This window comes from Tiliqua scincoides, chromosome 1 (genome assembly GCF_035046505.1).
Source record: "Tiliqua scincoides isolate rTilSci1 chromosome 1, rTilSci1.hap2, whole genome shotgun sequence".
Classification (NCBI taxonomy): domain Eukaryota; kingdom Metazoa; phylum Chordata; class Lepidosauria; order Squamata; family Scincidae; genus Tiliqua; species Tiliqua scincoides.
The window spans coordinates 4,611,184-4,629,982 of NC_089821.1; the positions used below are offsets into that span (position 1 = coordinate 4,611,184).

Sequence of the window (18,799 nt, forward strand, 5' to 3'; positions counted from 1 at the left end):
GATAAAGATTAAAATAAAAAACTAATGCATAATTGCTGATGTGTTTTCTTTTTTGAATTAGTACATACCAAGTTCTCCACTTATGCATTTTATGGTGATAAATTGCTCCACATTAGAGGCAGTGTTCTCTGATTAGATCATTGTGTGTAATAGCTACAAAGTGAATGAAATCAAAGATTCAGATTGGTTCACATTTTTTTGATTGCAGCAGGTAAATAAATGGGAAAAAATCATCATTACATTGATGGTAGAGCTGAGTTTGGCTCCAGGATCCTAGTCAGAGCCAGGTGCTGCGGTCTTTCCCAGCACATTTAGAGAAATAGGCTAGTTCACATCTATTCCTGTCATCTTCAGGAAAGGTCTGGCCCTAATTCTGCCCACAAGCAGTGCATTTCTCTTAATGTGCTGGCTGCTGTCCCGTTAAGGGCAGCGATTTTCATCACTTCTTTTTGGAGAAGCCGGAATTAGAACTCACATATCAAAAAGCAGGAAGAGGCTATGCAGATTCTTCAAACTTAAACATGCTGACATAACAGCAGAGCTTCCAGTTATTGGTTGTCAGAAATGTTCTCTTCACCAACCCTGCAGCAGAAAATTAAGCAGTGACATATATACACAGCTCCTTAAAGCTGGCAGTATCTATAGAAGATGGCCTCTTCTTTGAAAACAATGATACAATGGAGGACAGAGTGCTTATACCTTCAATCATTGTGTAGGAAGGAATTTTGACAAGTGCAGCTCAATAAGGGCTTTAAAAGCTGTACCTGCCAAAAGTCCTCTTCTATACAATGGTTAAAGGTATAGGCACTCTGCCCTCCATTGTATCTGGTCACCCTGAGGGGAGGGCTGATAGAAGAATGCAACTAGAAGAAATTCAACTGGGATGAGCTACAGTTGAAAATTGCATTGGCTGGAAGTTTCCACACTTTTTCTTCCTGTTTCTGTAATGGACTTCAGAGGGAGGGATAGAAATCACGGAGTGGCAAGGAGTCCACTCTTAGCATTATCTAAGCATTATCTATAAAAGAAAATTCAGCAAGAACAATGCATGAAAACAACCATTATACTTTCCAAAAGGCCCAGAGAAATGCAATAATATGTAGTAAGGCACATGTACTTCTAAGTAAACCTCATTTATTCCATTGGAATTACTGTACTTCCAAGTAAATGTATTTACAATCGTAATGTAAGTGATTTTGAGTGTGTGTGGGGGTGGTGGTGGTGTGAAGTTCTGCTTGTTCCTGCTTGTTAGCATTTTACTTATTATTATATTAAGGAAAGGAATAAATATATGGAGACATATAAAAAAGTATAAAATAGCATTCCAACCAATAATTACATGCAGCATTTGTACAGGTTTCCCCCCCCCCTTTTGGGTGTGCAAAGTGCTTCAAATGTATACATTATCTTGACGTAATCCTGACAACATCCCAGTGAGGTAAATAAGATTATCTCCATATTGCAGTTGGGGAGGAGAAAGAGTTAAGAACATAAGAATAGCCCCACTGGATCAGGCCATAGGCCCACCCAGCTTCCTGTAACTCACAGCGGCCCACCAAATGCCCCAGTTGTGTGCTTAGGGCCATATACAGCACAATCCTATGATGTCTATTCAGATGTAGTTTCTTGATGTTCACCAAAAGTGAGTAGCCACTCCCTGTTCTTAGTCCAGCAGTTGCAAAAGGAAGCAGTGGTGACTGAGGCAACACATTGCACAGCAAAAGACACGAAAGCCCAGAATGCAGGAGACAGAGATGCAGTTGCTGAGTTCCACTATGACCAGTAGCACTTACTCCCAAGTAATTGTGCATAGGTCTAATAGCTTCACAGCCTAATGGACAGAAGAATAACTGATTCCTTAAACTACTGGCACCCTGGTTCTCTGCAGGCAAGGGCTCAAACTGCTTGGCAACCCAAGGAGCATCAGCTTGCAAACAATCCACTTTTGCCAGCAGCAGGAACTGTCATTTCAATCCCAAGTCAGGTGCATAGCCTAGCTATGGAACCCAAGGGACAACATGTTAAATGTGCAGGAGAGCAAGCAGTTGTCGCACTCTAATAACTCTAGTCAGAGTGTTTGAACCTTTCTGCTGGTGTAATGTTACTGTCACTGGGGATGGAACTGAATTAGCCAACTAAGGGCCCAATCCTATCCAATTTTCTAGCACCAGTGCAGCTGCAATGCAGCCCCAATGTAAGGGAACAAATGTTCCCATACCTTAAGGAGGCCTCTGTGATTGCTGTCCCACCACAAGATACAGTGCATGCCCCATTGGCACAGCTGCACGGGCACTGGAAAATTGGATAGGATTGGGCCCTAAAATAGGATTCTGACTAAGCCCCCCTACGAATAACTAAGTGCACAATCCTAACCCCTTATGTCAGTGCTTTCCAGCACTGGCTTAGCAGTGCCAATGGGACATGTGCTGCATCCTGCAGTTGGGTGTCACCCAGCACCGGTGCTGGAAAATTGGATAGGATTGGGCCTTTAGTTGGCTAATTCAGTTCCATCCCCTTGTTGTTGGCAACCTTCAGTCTCGAGAGACTATGGTATTCGCGCTCTGAAAGGTGGTTCTGGAACATCGTCTAGTGTGGCTGAAAAGGCCAATTCGGGAGTGACAATCCCTTCCACAACGGGAGCAAGTGCAGTCTGTCCCTGGTCTGTCTCCCTGGCTATGGGCCTTCCTTCTTTGCCTCTTAGCCTCAGACTGTTGGCCAAGTGTCTCTTCAAACTGGGAAAGGCCATGCTGCACAGCCTGCCTCCAAGCGGGCCGCTCAGAGGCCAGGGTTTCCCACTTGTTGAGGTCCACTCCTAAGGCCTTCAGATCCCTCTTGCAGATGTCCTTGTATCGCAGCTGTGGTCTACCTGTAGGGCGCTTTCCTTGCACGAGTTCTCCATAGAGGAGATCCTTTGGGATCTGGCCATCATCCATTCTCACGACATGACCGAGCCAACGCAGGCGTCTCTGTTTCAGCAGTGCATACATGCTAGGGATTCCAGCACGTTCCAGGACTGTGTTGTTTGGAACTTTGTCCTGCCAGGTGATGCCGAGAATGCGTCGGAGGCAGCGCATGTGGAAAGCGTTCAGTTTCCTCTCCTGTTGTGAGCGAAGAGTCCATGACTCGCTGCAGTACAGAAGTGTACTCAGGACGCAAGCTCTGTAGACCTGGATCTTGGTATGTTCCGTCAGCTTCTTGTTGGACCAGACTCTCTTTGTGAGTCTGGAAAACGTGGTAGCTGCTTTACTGATGCATTTGTTTAGTTCGGTATCGAGAGAAAGAGTGTCGGAGATCGTTGAGCCAAGGTACACAAAGTCATGGACAACCTCCAGTTCATGCACAGAGATTGTAATGCAGGGAGGTGAGTCCACATCCTGAACCATGACCTGTGTTTTCTTCAGGCTGATTGTCAGTCCAAAATCTTGGCAGGCCTTGCTAAAATGATCCATGAGCTGCTGGAGATCTTTGGCAGAGTGGGTAGTGACAGCTGCATCGTCGGCAAAGAGGAAGTCACGCAGACATTTCAGCTGGACTTTGGACTTTGCTCTCAGTCTGGAGAAGTTGAAGAGCTTTCCATCTGATCTGGTCCGGAGATAGATGCCTTCTGTTGCAGTTCCAAAGGCATGCTTCAGCAGGACAGTGAAGAAAATCCCAAACAAGGTTGGTGCAAGAACACAGCCCTGCTTCACTCCGCTTCGGATGTCAAAGGGGTCTGATGTGGAGCCATCGAAGACAACAGTGCCCTTCATGTCCTTGTGGAAGGATCGGATGATGCTGAGGAGCCTGGGTGGACATCCAATCTTGGGGAGAATCTTGAAGAGGCCATCCCTGCTGACTAGGTCGAAAGCCTTCGTGAGATCTATGAAGGCTATAGAGTGGCTGTCGTTCCCTGCATTTCTCCTGCAGTTGTCTAAGGGAGAATACCATATCAGTGGTGGACCTGTTGGCTCGGAATCCGCACTGTGATTCTGGATAAACGCTCTCTGCAAGTACCTGGAGCCTCTTTAGTGCAACTCGGGCAAACAACTTTCCTACAACGCTAAGGAGAGAGATGCCACGGTAGTTATTGCAGTCACCCCTGTCGCCTTTGTTCTTGTACAAAGAATGTTTGCATCCCTCATGTCTTGAGGTACTCCACCTTCTCTCCAGCAGAGACAGAGGATTTCATGCAGCTCAGTGATGATGATCTCTTTGCAGCACTTTAGGACTTCAGCAGGGATGCTGTCTTTTCCAGGTGCCTTGCCAAAGGCAAGGGAGTCCAGGGCCACGTGAAGTTCTTCTAGGGTTGGTTCACTGTCAAGCTCCTCCAGCACAGGCAGGCACTCAATGTTGTTCAGCGCTTCTTTGGTGACTACATTTTCTCTGGAATATAGCTCAGAGTAGTGCTTCACCCAGCGTTCCATCTGCTGCGTCCGATCCTGGATGACCTCGCCTGTGGCAGACTTCAGAGGGGCAATTTTCTTCTGTGTTGGACCTAGGTTCCATCCCCAGTGACAGGATAACATTACACCAACAGAAAGGTTCAGACACTCTGACTAGAGTTATTAGAGTAACTGACATAAGGGGTTAGGATTGTGCCCTAAAGAGTACAGTTGTGTCTTACAGTGTATCCTAAGAAGTGTATCTGGTGCATATTGTGGGCTTAAATGCAGGTTTCAGGATGCACTGATGAAGCACACTAACCCCACAATGAAGCCTCTTTAGCTCTATGTTATTAGAGTAACTGCTTGCTCTCCTGCACATTTAGCTCTATGGAACTTGCATTCATTTCCTACCAGTGTAGGGCTGGGAAGAGGAGCTTATGTGTGGCTGCATTTTGAAATGGAGCAAGTTTGTCAGTTAAGCATATTTCCACAATAAGACTGCTGAGTTGTGATTGCACAAAATGGGACTGGGAGGACTGGGAAGAGCTCCAGAAAATGTTTCCTTAAAATGAAGACTATCTGGTACATAAGAACCTAAGAAGAGCCCTGCTGGATCAGGCCAAAGGGGGCCCATCTAGTCCAGCTTCCTGTATCTCCCAGTGGCCCACCAGATGCTTCAGGGAGCACAGAAGACAAGAGACCTACGTCCTGGTACCACCTCCTTGAACCTGGCATTCTGAGGTAACCTACCTCTACATCCAGGAGGTGGCACATGCCCATCACTGCTTGTCACCTGTGATGGACCTTTCTTCCAGAATTCTGTCTAATCCCCCTGAGCTCTAGGCCAGGTGCCACCCCCCACACCCAGTGGCAAGGAGTTCCACAGACTGTTATATGCACAAACCCATCATGGATTGCAAACTGTGATGGACGTTTCCTCCAAAAATGGGTCTAGACCCCTTTTAAAGTCATCCTGGCCAGGTGCCACCCCCACATTCCATGGCAAGGAGTTCCACAGACACCCCATTTTCCTGTGGGTTCCCTGGCTCTGGGGCTGTGTGAAGGCATGTGGGTCAGTGGTCACCCCCGTGTCCTGTGGCAAGGAGTTCCACAGATACCCCATTTTCCTGCGGGTTCCCTGGCTCTGGGGCTGTGTGAAGGCATGTGGGTCAGTGGTCACCCCCGCGTCCTGTGGCAAGGAGTTCCACAGACACCCCATTTTCCTGGGGGTCCCCTGGCTCGGGCTGTGTGAAGGCATGTGGGTCAGTGGTCACCCCCGCGTCCCGTGGCAAGGAGTTCCACAGACCAAGCACACGCCAGCCAGCCCGCGGGGGGGGCAAAACGGCTCCGTTTCCCCCCCCCCGGGAATGGCTCCGAAGGGAGAGGCCGCTTGCCAGCCTGAGCGCCTCGCCCCCCAGCTACGCCACCGGGGCCTTCCTGCGCCCGCCCGCCTCGCCTCCCTCCCCGAGTGGCGGCGCCGGCTGGAAGCCTCCTCGGCCCGCCTCCTGAGCCGCAGCTCCTCCCGCTCCTCCGCCCCGCCGAGGGGAGGACGCGGTTCCCCGCCTCAGCCGCCCGCCCGCCGCTGGAGCCCGCGGCAGCCCGGCCAGCTGAGCCCCGCCCGGCCCTGCGGAGGAGACGCTGCTCGGGACGGCTCCAGGCCGCCAGTAACCGGGCCTCGCCCGCCCGCCGGGACGGGGAGGGGCAGCAGCCTCCGAGGTGGGGGCGGCCTCGGGGTCCCCAGGCGCCTCAGAAGCCCCCGGGAGTGCCTGTCGCCGGCGCTTCAGGGCCCCGTTCTGGGCTGGTCTACTCCGGAGTAAGTCCCTTTGTAGTCAGTGGAGCTTACTCTCAGGTAAGTGAGGGTAGGACTGCAGCCTTGGAGTCCAAGTCTGTGCCTGTCTACTCAGAAGTAAGCCCCACTGTAGTCATTGGAGCTTACGCCTAAGAAAGTGAGGAAAGGGTCGCTTATGCCTGTCTGCTCAGAGGTAAGTCCAATTGTAGTCAATGGAGCTTACTCCCAGGAAAGTGAAGATAGGATTGCAGCCTTGGAGTCCAAGCCTATGCCTGTCTACTCAGAAGTAAGTCCCATTATAATCAGTGGAGCTTACTCCCAGGAAAGTGAAGATAGGATTGCAGCCTTGGAGTCCAAGCCTATGCCTGTCTACTCAGAAGTAAGTCCCACTATAATCAGTGGAGCTTACTCCCAGGAAAGTGAAGATAGGATTGCAGCCTTGGAGTCCAAGCCTATGCCTGTCTACTCAGAAGTAAGTCCCCTTATAATCAATGGAGCTTACTCCCAGGAAAGTGAAGATAGGATTGCAGCCTTGGAATCCAAGCCTATGCCTGTCTACTCAGAAGTAAGTCCCATTATAATCAGTGGAGCTTACTCTCAGGAAAGTTAGGATAGGATGGCAACCCTGGAGTCCAAGCCTGTGCCTGTCTACTCAGAAGTAAGTCCCATTATAATCAATGGGGCTTACTTCCAGGAACGATAGCATTGCTGCCTTATCTCCCTCCCCTCCTGTGGTCTCCTCTTGGGCTTGATTCAAAGTCCAGAGGGGTCCATGGCAGTGGGCAAGTGGCTGTCAAAGTAAGTCTGTCAGGATCCCTCCATAAAGGGAAGGAGGGTTGGAAGAAAGGAGAGACCCCCAAATATCCTAGCCCAGTCAGGTGTCAGCCCACTCCTATGCTTGTCTACTCAGAAGCAAGTCCCACTTCAGTTAGTAGAGCTTCCTCCCAGATAACTGTGGATAGGATGGCAGCCTTGGAGTCCAATCCTATGTGTGTCTACTCAGAAGTAAGCTCCATTGTAGTCCAGGGGGCTTCCTCCCAGGTAAGTGTGAACAGGATGGCACCTAAGTGCTTTGCCCCCCTCTAGTTACACCTCTGCAGCAGAGGTCATAGGGTGCTTGGCTCTCTATGTATGTGAAATAGACACTAGCTTCTGATTGCAGAACCCAGCCCAAGTCCAAGATCTCTTAAGGTGGATGAGTTGCTCCCTATTAAACTCTCTATCAGGGTGTTGAAGAGGAGTGATGGCTGTTACTGGTGAGAGACTAGGTTGAACTTGTCTTTTCAGTGTGTTTTTGCATGTATTTTCATTTGCTGATTTAGTGTCCAGTCTAGAATTATTCATGTCAAGGACAAATCTTATGTATGTAGTTCAGTGGCTGTAGAATGAATGTGAACTCCTATTGAATGAGGGAAAGTTTGAGCTGTAATCCATCCACACTCACCTGGGAGTAACCCCATTGACTACAGTGGGATTTACTAGGTAGACATGCATAGGATTGAGCTCTTAGCCTCTCTCTCTCTCTCTCTCTCTCTCTCTCATTTAATGAAAAAAATTAAGTTAAGCATCCATTGTTCCAAGGATTAAATAAGATAACTTCTTGTTGGTTGTTTTTATTCTTGGTATCAGTCAATTTGGGGTAAAAGCTGTTCTCTGGGTTCTGTACTCTGCCTGCTACCAATATGGAGCAGAATAACTACTGTTAACATATGTTAACCTGGATTAAAAGTGTTGGGAAAGCTCACTCTTTTACCAGTGTGTTGATATAAAAAGGGTGTTTAAAGGCTTTAGTCCTATGCATACTTATTTGGGAGTAAGTCCAGTTGAATTCATTGATGCTTACTGTCACAAAAACATGCACACAGTCAAGCTAAAAAAGGAGTAAAGAGAAACACTGAAAGATCTTGGAACATTTAGATAATGACCTGTTGCATTGATAACTGATTTTTGAACACACACACAAAGGAGAAAGAAAAACAGAGAAGGCTTAATCTTCTACCTAGTATCTATAAGCTATCGAAGCCAGTGAGTTTGCATGCATGTAACTAGTTGAGTGAGGACTGAAAACACAGTACAGCAGTCTTGCCAAAGCTAGAAAGACCTGCATCCTGTCAGAACATAGGAGAGTCTACTTGGGAACTCCAAATACCCTGCCTTGAGCTTCCTGGAAGGAAGGGGAGATATGAAACAAAGTAAAATACTTTGTGCAAACTATTAGGTACGTGGTTAGTTTCACACAAAAGGGAGCCAGGGTTGGACTAAAACCTAGAGTGCACAAATAGTAGATTGTCTGCATTCAAATAAATATATCCCAAGCTGGATAAATGCAGTGTTGGACACTTTGCAGGCATTCTGGTAGCAGGATTGGGAAAGACCATTCCATGAGGTCTTGGGAAGCAGCTGACTGAGAGCCCAATCCTGAGCTTGGCGCTCCAGCTTTCCACCGGAACGCACTATTGCAAATGTGCCATTAAGGCATGTCTGTAGGGCCAGGTGGGAGCCGGACCGCCAAGCTGCCGCGTAAGTGGGGGTGGGGTAGATGCGTTCCAGGGAGGGGGGAGGCGTGGGGAGGGCGGAGAGGGGAAGCGTGGGAGGCGTGCCGAGGGGAGGAAGGAAGGCGGGTTCCGTGGAGCTCCACTTCACTAAATCCAAGGCGTTCGTGTGGGGCTCGGCACCCTACACGAATGCCTTTACCACCAACCTTTTGTTTGGCAGTAAAGTGAGTAGCTCCATTGCAGGGCTGCTTCCCTTACCCAGGAGAAGGGGATGAAAGTCCCTTTCTCCGGAGGCGCTGCTCGCTGCAGGTGCAGCGCCACTGCAGCCGCCCACCCCGGGCAGCTCAGGATTGGGCTGTGAGTGGCCAGTGTTGGTGAGATGGTCTGTCTTGGTGTGAGATAGCGTCATATGGGTTATGAAGGCAGAGTGGTGGGTATAAGGAAAAGCAAGAAGACACCGCATCTTTTAACTACAATTTGATGACTAAAGGGGGTAAGTAAGGCCCCAGTCCTTTCCTCTGCCCCATTACAGCATGGAGCTATGCTAACAGAGGCTTTCGCTGCATGCTGTGGTGGGGAGGCCATTGGACAGTCTGCTGGAAGTAAGTAAAAATATTTTTATTTATCTTCTGGCTGCCTGATTGCCTCTGGGTCTCTTTGGGCATGCACCAGCCAACACGCCCCATTGTTCCCCTTCCCTTCCCATGAAGGGCCCCCAACCTGAGCTTACCTGCTCTAGTGCAGACCACTGACCACAAGAAGTGGCCTCTATTGCAGCCTCTATCGGAAATGGCCACAATGAGTTGTCAGAGCTAATTTATGACCATAGGACAGTGTCCCACTGCTGTGAATCCGATGATAGGATTGGACAGTAAGACATTAACTGATAGACCACATATGTTCCCAGCTAGTGGCATTTACAGAAGGAAAGACATTTGAGTTATGTTGATACTCATTTTCTTTGTGGTGTTCACACTGAAATTGCTCAGGTTACTAGGAGGGCTGGGATCAGGAAAGTCTCTTGGACAGATAGGACTCATCATTAACATCTTGTCTAGTTTTGGTCTCAGTTATGCCAGTGGTATTGCTTAAGTTTTAAATTTCCTAATTTGCTTGGGCTCTGTCTTTGTGTAAGGGCCTAACTGAATTTGTTTGGGAATGAATTAACAATATCTAAGGTTATGGCGTTTATGCTTGGTATACTTCTAAAGTCATACTATTAATTTTTGATCCTCTTCCACCAGCAAGAACACTTGATTTTATTACTGCTTGTGTGTTTGAGTGGTGACATGGACAATATTCCAGTTTTTCTTTGGTAGAATGAGGGGAAAAGCAAGTGGATCATAGCTTGCAAAAACTGCTGAAGCCTACTGAGCTACAGCAGCCCTCTGCAGATGCTGATGTGGCTCTGTGTAATGAGACTGAGGGCTGTTTTATGTGGTTAAAAAAGGTCACAGCCCTGTTGTAGAACAAACTTCCTTAAGACTTCAGTGTCTGGAAAGCATGTTAAAAAGTGTGGAGTGTTGGATAGAGAATCCTAAATATTTTAAGGTTTGATTATACTTTTCATTGTGCTGTATCTACTTGTGTGCGTGTGTGTGTGTGTGTGTGTGTGTGTGTGTGATTGAGTCTTTAAATCCAACTCCGTTTCTGTATCCACTTACATAGATGGATATTATTGTTTACTATCTCATACAAACTAAAATTGGGGTTTATACTAAGCTTGCTGTTAACATTTATCATCGTCTTTAATACTGGGATATATCTTTTAATTTTATCATGACTTAGTTTTTCTAAGCTGTCCTAATAATTGGGAAGATATTAGACATTAGAAGAAAACAGAATAGTTCTTGACATTAAGATCAGGAGGACCATTTATGTAAAATACATTCTCTGTACATTACAACTGACTCATGGAATTTGATTCCATTTTCAGATGGCTCATTTTAGATGGTTCTAGCGAATCCACAAATTATTGCACCTGACAAAATGGGAATTTGGGATGGATTCCAAAACTATTTTTATGTGCACTCTTGTTCACATTGCTAAAGTTTAAAAGAGCAAACGTCATTGTAATGATCTGAGGTGAAAATTTCTATACAGATTCTAGGTCCCAGTTTCAGTTATGGTGTCATGGCACAGGTTTGATCCTCTTGGATAGAAAAAAGCCTTTCCTTTGAAAGGTAGACAACTCCTCAAAGATAATTGTAATTTACACTTGAAAGTTGCTTAATCACACAATAAGGGTGGAACATTGATTGTCCTGTCATGCAGTTTGCTGATGAGTGAAGAAGCCCTCATTAAATTTTTACATAGCCACATAAGAGCAAAAATAATTAGAAGACGTAATAGTAACTTAGGTTTGTTAGGTTGGAAGGGAATGTATAGATAACAGACTCTCTAGCCTTCTGTAAAATTTTATCTCCTACAATAAAATAGGGAGAAAACTTAGATTGAGTTTCTCTTGCTGGGTAATAATTAGAATATTTGCATACTGTTATTCAACAGAGGAATTTCACAAAATAGTTTGCATAGCAAAGGAATAAGAAAATGGTTTTCTGTCTAGAAAAGGGTCTGAAAAGAAACACAAAATTAAGACAGGAGCAACAGACACGAAGCAAGAAGAGCAGGAACAAATAGGCAAAAGCGGTAGGCGCAAAAACATGAGCAACAGTCATTAGGAGGGATGCTATAATGGAATAGTTGCTATCCCACTAAATCAGGGGTCTCCAAACCCCAACCCAGGGGCCAGTTGCAGCCTGCAACAAGCCTCTATCTGGCTCACAGGAAGCCTCTGGTCCCCTGCAAGCCTCTGGCCTGCTGGAACGAATGTGACCAGAGTTGTGCTCCAGTTGTGTCTGGCTGGGGAGGCCAAGCATCTTTCCTCAGAATGCTTTCAGAATGCTTTTCTGAAAAAACAGAAGTGACATTTTTGGGCTATGTCTTAGGTTTTCTGAGGCTTTCTAGTGTATTTATTTAAATGTTATATTTATTGATTTATTTATTTTTCCAGCCCTTGACACCATGCCAGATAATTGATGGCCCTCTGGCCTAAAAGTTTAGAGACTAATGAGTATGTATGCATTCGCTGGCTGAGAAAGAGGTGTTAATGCCTTCAGCGGTTCCACTTGGAGAATAAAACTTACAATTACTTTGTAGATACTATCTTTCCTTATCAAAGTATTACTGGAATTGGCTGTAGTTTTTTATTTGGGCAGAAGGGGAAATTATAACTGCTACGCATTGCTAAGTTCTCTGCCCTCTTCCTTTGCTGCCTAGAAAATAAGGCTGGTTGAATTGTCTTCACTATACCTTGGATGTGTATTTCAGGACAATGTATGTTTTCTGTCCACTGTGTACCGGACAATGTATGTGTCAAGTTGGGCTTATTGGGCCACCTTGCAAATAAATTCTTGGTCTGCTTACTTTTAGAAACTTGATTACTTTCATGTGATTCATAAGAGCCATTCTGGTATTTGTGTACATGGTAGGGTTGTGCACATAATTGGTTTGCTTTGTGTACATTATGGTTGTGTAGGAGGTTGCTTCTTAGATTGAATAAAGTTATGAAAGTGATTTAGCTGGATTCTGCCAGCAGTGTTGAGCAGAAGTCTGGTCAATGTGCACCAAAGAACTAAGAGATTGAAAAGGGGAGAAGCAGCTTCTACAAATTTCCCATATGATTCCTATGATGGGGATCCTGAATGCTACTGTATTCAGAACAAAAAGAAAGTGTGAAGCAAATAATTTTCCAAAATGGGCAATGAAGACTGGTGAGAGAGAAAAGCAGGGGGCTTTGCAGTGAGCAGGATGGGAGCAAGGGTTTATCACGGGGAGAAAAGGGCCAGTGATGGAGAAAGAAGGGATTCCATTGTTAAACAACTTTGAATGCACGTTGCAGAAGGCGGCATACATGTTTTTAGAACAAATAAATCTGGGCATAGTGGGCCTGGATTCTTATTATATAGACCATTATCCCTTGAATTTTTAAAGGATGAAAGAATTGTTCTGTTGGATGCTTCATCTGTTTAGTATTTCAACTTGTAGAATCTCCAGGTCAGGATTGCGTAAATTGGGCAAAGACTATTTGTTTTCTTCCAACTATTCATTCATTCTCAAAACTACAGCATACCAAATTATATCCGTTGTTCTTATTACCTGGCGATTGACAGAGATGGTTGTGCAAAACTTCTTGAGTTGGAGCCCATCTTTCACCAGGTGAAAGAGAGGTGTGCTTCATGAAATCGTGTGTGGCTTCTCATTATTTCATTTTCACTTACTTTGGATGTAACCCAGTATTTGAGCATGATGAATATGAAGCAGCCACACAGTCAGCAGACCTTTGTATCATTCAGTATCTTGGTTGTTTTGGAATGGATATAGGATACTACAGTATTTGTTTATACTGCTAGCTTATGAAAATATGTATAATTTTTTTTTTATCAGAATGCTCCATGCACAATTTTGTTTGAAGGATTCCTGAGATAATGTAAGAGACTTCAAAAGCATTACTCTCCACATTACTCCCCACATACCACAGGCTTAGGTTAATTCCTGGTTCCCACTAGGTGACTAGGTTAATTCCTCGTTCAGCACAGAGTTGCTGAAGTAACTTGAATGAGGACCTGAAGTTGAACACCTTCATTCCCCAAATAGCACTTGGGCCCAACTCAAATACACATGCTACCAGAAAACTGTGTCCTTTGAAGTGTCCTAGCATCATGTCTAGCTCAAAACTTGATTTTCTTACAGGGCACTCGGTTATGATGCTCCTCTGCCAATTATATTCTTTCCTTGCAAATACAGGTGACAGATAAGGAATGAGGAACACAATTCACCAAAATAAGCCTTAGGCAGAAACAATTGTAGAGTGAGTTAGGCTAATGAGTTAATACGTTTTCATGAATTAGAAGCTGCTTGATCAGATCAGTGGCTTCTGACAAACAACAAGAAGCCTAACAACTTTACTGTGGCACTGGAGAGGACACTCTGTTCCAGAACCACTATTCAGAGCGCGATGCCATAGTCTTCCGAGACTGAAGGATGCCAACAATTGACAGATCCATTTGATCAGATCTTCTGTCCATGAAATGCCACAGTAAAGTTGTTAGGCTTCTTGTTGTTTGTCAGGTTGTTTTAGAGAGAATCTATGGATAGCGTGAACAGTGAGATCTTAAATTCTCTTAATGAAATGTTTACTGATAGCTATAAATATTTCTTTTGCTAAGACATTTCCTAAGACATTGGTTCCCAAACTGTGAACTGTGGCTCCCAGGGTAGCTGCAGAATCCTCACAAAAAACCCCTTGCCCTGTATAGGATTGTGCTCCTAATGGGGAGTTGTGGCCAGTGGCCCAGTAGGTCAAGCGAGCCACCAGTTGAAAAAGTTTTGGAAACGCTGTGCTAAGAGTATATTCAAAATCAGTTACTATATATTGTATTGTAGTTCAGGAAATGATTCCCAAGCTATTAGGTAGTGTTACCAGCCGTTCACCCATTTTATGGGTTAAATGGAGAATTTGCACACCATCTACTGTAATTCACTAGGGAGATGAAAACTGTAATGTGGGTAGAACTTGCTTATCTACTTATATGTCAGACCTGTGTATGACTGAGCAGGCCTTGGATGTAAATTCACATTTTGATTGTTAACAAGACAAAGACTTTGGGTATATTTTGTTCCTGAACATACTTGGAAGTAAGTCTTGTACTTGGTAAGTTTCTTAAGTATGAATGATAGAGAGCTTAAATTGGGGTGCACTGGGGCAGGGGTTCTTCCTATGTTAGAAAGTAGCTAGCATGACTGTATCAATTAATGGGACCTTTCTCTTGAACCATAACAGATAATTGCATCTTGCTGGATAGGGAGGCCTTCAGCTGCATTCATGTTTATCACTTCCTCCCATGGAGTTGTACTCTTAGAAAATGATCAAAGGCATTAAAGAAAATGCTCATGCGGTCCAGATCAAATATTATGATCTGGAAGGGTGAAGTGTAGGCCAACTAACTGGTTTTGCTGGTGTCATTCATCTTTTCCAATAATTACTTTTTCTTCACATTGGTTACTATGTTGTCTTCTTAATTTAGCATCTTAAATCGATTTATGCTTATGTCCCGTGGAGCCTATTTTATTCCTATTTCATCCACTGCTGCAGTGTCCAACCCTAGCTGATGCATGCCATGAGACCAAAAGTCATATTTCCTCATAAGGAAATAGCTTCTGGTCCCAAACCACCATTTACTTCTGCATTCTAATCCCGCCAAATGACTTTGGCAGACTCAGAAAGCAAGGAGCAGAGGTGTGTGTGGTGTGCTTTTCTGTCTCCCTGCTGCACCATTCTGGCTTCTTCTTCTCAAATAGCTTCTGATAAACTGGTCCCCAAATGTCTCTATTTTTTTGGAAAAAAATACACTTCTAGAAGGATGTACTCCTCTGTATTTTGTATTCTCCTTTGTAAACGGTCATTAAAACTGACAGAGGAAATAAATTGTTACGTAATGACTGTGAAATGCATTACAGGATAGAGTGCTGTGGTCTGTGGTGCCACATGTAACGGAATCATCATACAAAGAGGTGATTCATACTAAAAAAATTGTGGAGTCATTGCGGGGCATGAAGGTATTCTCAACTGAACTGCCAGTGTTCCGTTAGTTTTATGCAGTAATTTGAAACTGAGGATGTTGGTTTTTCAGCTGCAGCCCTTTCAGTAACTCATTCGTACCTCATTTTTATTCTGGTTTTTGGAATAAATCAGCCTTAAATTGTGACTGTGAGATCCTCTGAGAAAAGTATATTTCATATAAAGTATTGTATAAATGCTTTCGTTTCTACCACCAGGTTCTTATAGTTATGTATGTACGTAGCCATTATTTTAACTGATGGAGTCTAAATTTCTGTGAGATTTTGATACTAAACTTCATGTCAACTGAAGCACTCTTTCTTTCAATGTCAAGAAATGCTTCATGCCTGCAGTACTGAAGAATGAATAAAGAATGGCTTTTTTGTAGAAATGTTTACTGTGCACTATATTCAGGTATGTTGTAACTTCTAGGGCAGGGCGATCCAGCTTCAGCATCCAGGGGGCTGCATGACCCTTGTGTGACCCCCACCTGTGCCAACCCGGATGTAATTGGCAGTGACATCATCACGTCACCACCAGTTATTTCTGCATTCTAATTCTGCCAGAGTCATTTGGCAGGCTCAGAATGCAAGCAGCAGTGGTGGGTGTGGTAGGGCTTTTCTTTCTCAACTAATGCACCATTTGGCTCCTTCTCCAAAGGAGAAGCTGGAAAGGCATGGCAGGGAGACAAAAAAAAAAGTCTGAAGTGGGAGGAGGTGGGGAGGAGGCCAGGGTTTGGGGGGCTGCCAAAAAGGGTCTTGTGGACTGTGGGCCTTGTGTTGGACCACCTGCCTGGGGTGTTTTCCCCATCGTCCATAATGGGAGGTCCACCACTGGGTACGGCACAGCTACCTTACATAAGCATATTAAAGAACACCTGTAAATCATGTACCTTATGTACCTAATCAAGCTCAATTAACTTGTTTCCTTGCCATCCTATGAAACTGCATAAATCTTTCTGGGTTGGGTAGCGTTAGAGAAGTTTTTACTGCTCATAAAGTATGTTACTACCATTGCAATTAGCTGTGTGCATTGTTTAAGAAGCGAAAAACTAAGATAATATCAGCAGTTTGGCACCCTGATCCTGTAAATGTGTATACATGAAGGAAGGCAGAATGGTGGTACTTTTTGGTTCGATCTTAAATTGATTTTATATTAACATTTCTGTCCAACGTTGCATATACGCAACAGGAACCAAATGTGAAACCTGTGGGCCAGGCAAAAAAGTCACACCATATGGGGTACAGGGGTTCCCTAGAGGCCCTGTCTCACTTGTCCTCCCAGGTAGGGGGAACCTGTAGCTCTCCCTGACCATGACTATGCACCTTGAAAGGACACTTCAGGGTATAGCTTTGGAACTTGTTGTACGGGAAAGAGGTTCCCAACTATAGGATGTGGATGATCTTTTCTCTTCCTACATAAGAAAGTACTGAGATCACTGCCTCCCTTCGTAAGGCCATGAGGGACTCTTCAATCTTGCATTCTTCTTTCATTCGACTTGGGCCAGGAATGAATCTCTAACTGTTCAGTTGCATATTCTCTGTTGAGGTGTGGCATGGGTAAGGATTGGGGCCTTACCCAGGCACCTGGTCCATATGGGTGTTCTATCCTTGGCCCCACTGTCCCAACACATAGCAGCCCAGGATCTTCCATGCCCAATTTAGTTCTTAGGCAGACTAGGCACTTAAGGGAACCCATTATCAGTGTCAGGCCTACAGTTTTTGGTTGGAGTTCTTCCTTTACTTAGTCTCACAACATACCTCAAGACAGCACGGCATAGTTCTTAGCCAAATAAAACAAATTAGAGTACCAAATCTTGGTAGGACTGCCACCACCCTGTAAGTTCCTCAGTAAGTTTTGAAGTAAGAACTTGGTAAGTTCCTGTAAGTTTTGCCAGTTCCTCAGCTCAGGGACTCTGAGGACCTATGGGCTTACACCAGCCCCTGCAGACTCTGGGCTCCCTGCTACGCAGGGACCCATACCTCAAGGCTAGACTTTTACGTTGGTAGCTAGACTAAGCAGCTAGGCTGGATAACTGACTCCCATTCCACAGTACTCAAGATCAAACACAAGCCTATAAAATAAATTTTTGTTTATTAAAGATTATCCCATTTTTACCCAGCCCACAGAGACATTTGGTCTCTATGGCTTGTATGCACAGTTGGGCAGAAATGTCTTAAGGTTACACATAAATGACAAGGCAGCAATTGCATGAGTTAGACTTACAGGAATAAACCAGTTCTAAAATAATAAAACTAGCTACCTAAACTACATTTCCTGTCTCTCAGCCGTTTCATCCAACCATGAGAGAAAGCAAATGGCTCCCAGGCTACCTGTCCTGCCAGGTACCCGTGTTAGAAGTCAGAGCCAAATGAATATGAGCGGCAAGCAAGAGACACCCCTTACCCTTAATGGTCCTTTGATGGCCCTTATGATAATTACACTTGGTGCAGCCAGCCAGAATGCAGAATGGTCAGAAAGGCTGGGCAAGCAGGCTACTTTCGGACACTGCTCTGCTCCTCTCAGCCAGAAGCCAACCCATTGTAAGCAATCTTCTTTGATGAGTGCATCCTTGGGCACCTGACTCCATCACCTAGTTCTTTCCTAGTTTCTTTCCCACCAACTGTAGGGAGGCAGTTGCAGGTTCCAAGATGGAGGCACCCTTGGGCATAGCTCTTACCCAGGGGTGCTCAATAGGTGGATCGCGATCTACCGGTAGTTCGCGAGGCAAAATGAGTAGATCGCGGAGTGCCGACCCCCCCTTCAGGTGCCTCTGGGAGGAAACGCCAGGAGTAAGGCCCATTGTACTCAGTGGGGCTTACTCCCAGGCAAGTGTGGCTCACAGCCTAATCCTAGGCATGTCTAGTCAGGAGTAAGTCCTGTTATACTCAGTGGGGCTCAAGGTACACCAACATACATTGTACACATAAATGTTATATGTTATGATGGCGCGAACATTGTAAAAAAAACTCTGGTAGATCTCCGGGCCTTGCTGGGTTTCAAAGTAGCTCTCGAGCCAAAAAAGTGTGAGCACCCCTGTTCATGACATGGGGTTGATTGGTTGCACGTGTTCCATTAGAGCTTATCCAGTCATAGGCAACTGTTGTGCTGGAGCTGGAATGTGACCCGTATTTTGCTCCTATTGCCCTAGTAATGGAGCATCTCCCTGGAAAATGTGCCTACTTGTTCTGTATTCATTGGGTGATTCTGGCAATCTGTTTGTTTGGAGTGAAGAAGACGGTTCGTGGCATGGCAGCTGGCCAGGTAGACTGAGGAGGTCTGCCTTGGCAGGCATACCCAGATATTCCATTCATGTAAGGGATGAGAATCTCTCTGATTTCCCTCTGCAGGCCTCTCTTGGGGGAATGACACAGGAGGCTGTTGTGCTGGGGGGGGGGCAGCAGGTACATCTGTTTGCATGCTGTTTAGACCCTAACCCAGAGTTCAAACTGTGGCCCGGAAGCCGGATCCAGCATTTGTGCGGATCTGCTTGCCCGGTGAGCAGACCTTTCTGTTCCGCTCAGGCCCCATG

The 18,799-nt window shown here is 45.4% G+C and overlaps 1 protein-coding gene across 3 annotated transcripts in view; it reads left to right on the forward strand.

Moving 5' to 3' along the window:
• The first annotated feature begins 6,027 nt into the window (after positions 1 to 6,027).
• HEATR5A (HEAT repeat containing 5A) overlaps positions 6,028 to 18,799 on the forward strand; it is an 80,581-nt gene continuing 67,809 nt past the window's right edge. For 2 of the 3 annotated variants that reach the window (XM_066630626.1, XM_066630641.1), the window contains exon 1: positions 6,028 to 6,213. The gene's annotated coding sequence lies outside the window, so the exon portion shown is untranslated. The remainder of the gene's footprint in view (positions 6,214 to 18,799) is intronic. The other variant, XM_066630634.1, reaches the window with a different exon arrangement.